Source organism: Papaver somniferum, chromosome 1 (assembly GCF_003573695.1).
Source record: "Papaver somniferum cultivar HN1 chromosome 1, ASM357369v1, whole genome shotgun sequence".
Taxonomy (NCBI): domain Eukaryota; kingdom Viridiplantae; phylum Streptophyta; class Magnoliopsida; order Ranunculales; family Papaveraceae; genus Papaver; species Papaver somniferum.
Genome location: NC_039358.1, coordinates 232,657,611 through 232,661,054, shown reverse-complemented (window position 1 = coordinate 232,661,054; position 3,444 = coordinate 232,657,611).

Here is a 3,444-nt window from a genome sequence, read left to right as displayed (position 1 = left end):
CCTATAATTCTTGTTACCATTAAGAGTCTCCACTACATTTGCCACCACCACCACCAGTCTTACCTCTCGATCTATAAAACAAAGAAACAACTACAACTAGAAGCAATTTTTATCAAGAGAAAAACAAGTAGACGCTATTTTAGAGTTATGGGTCATGGGTCTCTCAAGCAAGATGTCATGAGTAACATCCTCTTACTCGCACTATAATGAATTTCTCTGCTGAAGAAATTCAACATCTTAAAACATGATTAAATATACTGAAACATGGTATCATTCGCACAATTGTAAATCCAGTAAAGGTAGACTTTTTAATATCAGAATTAAAAAAACATCACCAATTCATAGTAGTTCTGGTTATTTCATGAATGAAAAAAAATTAAAATAAAAATAAAAATTGGGCAACAGCTTTTTATTATTGTTTAGTGAGCTCAAATACAAATTTATACAACATTTGATGGAGAATTAGTAAATAGTTTAATACGACATCCGATGAAATGCTCGTCTCATATCTTCCGATGAAATGCTCCTCTCATACGACAGAATTATGAAAGAACAAATGACACTCCAAAACATAAGACTAAAAATAAAATAAAATTACATTATTGAGAGGAGAAATCATTATGCCAAACATAGTGTTGTTGTTGATAATCCTCCTATCCAACACTCTTCCATGATTTTGTTGCGGTAACTGCTTATGATAATAAGCGTGGATGGGCTGCCATGACTTTGTTGTTTGGTTTCTAGGGTTAGGGAGGCACAAAATTACACTTGCTTATAAAAACCAGACCGATCTGCCCGTTTCTTTAGATCAAGTTAGCACCGTTGATCTTGATTTTATAATTAAATCTACGGATGAATCCTACTTGTAATGGACCGCTCATTTTGACCAGCATCTTTATTCTACAGCTGGAGTAATCTAAAGATGGGGGAGACTGACCCCACCCGAGGGTCAAAAGAAAATACGTAAGTTTTCAACGCCAAAGCCATAATTCCAGAGTTCTTCAGGTTTAAGAGTATGGTTTGCTACGAGGATGGAGTCTTGTTTAAATTTAACTGCCGGAAAGATAAAGATTTAAGAGTTTGCAGCAGAGTATAAGATCACTTATTTGGAACACGAAAAGAAAGAATGTCAAAATAAACTACTCATTTATATGGCATTGAAGTTTGTCCAATGTGGTGGTGCCTCTTATGTGCTTCTTCTGCTTGAGCGAAAATGCTATATGATTTAGGATTGTAAAGTATCCCAATCTTTGTGAGAGTCTTCTTCGTTAAATTGTAAGAATAATGAGTGACAGATTTTTCACGTGTAGTAAGAGCTCGTTCGGATAAATCTAAGGTTACGTGGTCAGCTAATCCGAATGACAGAACTAGATACTGTTATTTCTCTCTTTCTTGGTCGCCAGTCTTCTTCTTGTAAATGTCACGACAGTCAGCACAAGCTTCACCAATGACAGAATTAGATATGTATGGTCGTGCTGAGTATTCTCCATAGGAATCCTTGCACACTTACAAAGACAACCAATATAACGTACCATTCACATATCGAAACAATAATCATCATTGATGAGTACATCTTAAAATCAGAGTTTTAGAAATAAAATTTAGATTTTGTTACAAAAATTGCAAAATTCCTGTCTCATAACGCAGAAATCCTATACATGGATTATTCTATCAAGGACTTTCACACGATAGTAATAGATCCTAAATCTAATTCAACACACAAAAAAGAAGATGCACAAATTAGTTTGTACCCCTTAACTTCTCGATCCAAAAACCCTACATTCTTCATCTCAGATTGCACCTGATTTAAGAAAACAAATTTCTCTAAAACCAAAATTTCTTCAAACATAGGATTGAGATACTCAAACGAAGAGATAAGATAATTGAGCACAGAAATCTGGTTCTGATGAGCAATAATCTGATGCTGTTTCTGATTCTGGTTACTAGAGACAAGGAATTAAACGCAAACAAGTGTTCTTCTGAGCATGACTTTGACATAGCTAAAATAGGATGTGCAGATGAATGATACAGTGTTCAAATCTTTGCTATCATTTCTCGTTGAGATGATTCTTGCTTCCTGACAAGATTAACAACGACACGCGGATCTGGCAAATTTCACGTTTTTGAGAGGAGATATGATTATGCTCAAACAAACAGATCTTGTTATTGACGATCATATTGAACCCTCTTCCATGATTCTGATTTTGTTGTTGATGATAATCCCAGAAGGATGGAGAAACAGATCTTGTTACTGCGGCTGCTGCTTTGTTATTTGTTTTCTTAGGGTTAGGGTTTTACCACATTACTTTTACAAGTGTTATTTTTGCAGGTGATAAAGAGAATTGGAGGTGTTTTCAATTTCGTAAGGATTAGATCAATAAAAATATGTATCTTCATCAGTTAACACCTTCCAAGTCTTAATTAGCCATCTTAATGTCTCACACATTGATGCATGATCATCAGTAGCTGAATTAGAAACACCATTCATTCTCATGAGGAGAAAACTAGAATAAGCATTGATTCACACACTCGTCCTGCCGAATCAACTCTTAATGGATATAACTCTTAAACGGTATTTGCAAAAGCAAGAGTAAACACAGCAAGCAACAAGTCAATAGGTGTTGTAACTTCTACTTACATGGCTGACACAACTTTCATATAAGAATTTTACAGGGGAAATCTTGAATCAAATGTTTGCAGAGCAAATTACAATGTGGAAACCAGACAAAAAGATCTAATAAAGAAATGATCTAAAAGAAACAAGATATATTAAGTGGAAATGAAATAGATAAATCCTAGTTGAGCATAATACAACATCTATACAAGAAAACGTATTCCTGAATAATGAACTAAATATTTGTAAGTGGATATGTAATACAAAGATTCTTTATATCTCATAACTTTGATTAAATGTTTCCGAAACCCATCACAAAGAATAGTAATTTTCAGATCTGAAATTCTCTCATCACAAAAAATGTTTCATCCTTTTCTACCGTACCAGGTCCAAGGATTGAAGCTCTCACGACATCGTTATGAAATGCTGAACGAATAGAAATCAAGTTCAACCCCAGCAAAACTAATCTTCTTACCAGATTAGCTCTATTGCATGATCACAACATCTGATGAAGCACATCTGTTGATCGAAAAAACAAGACCCGAGGTTCAGGCACATTTTGTAATTTTGAGAGGAGAAATCATTATGCTTTGTTGTTGTTGATGATGCTGTTGAAATTGAACCATCTGCTCTGATTTTCTTGTTGATGATCATAGATGAGAAGCCTGAATTGGATGCGGCCGCTTTGTTGGTTTGAGTTTTTTTTTTTTTAAGGTAAAGAGGCACAACTCATACTGTACTACTTATATGAATTTCATATCTGCCCATCTAGTTTAGGTTAACTTATTATCGTTGATTTCAGTTTTGTAAGTCAATCTAACGGCCGAATC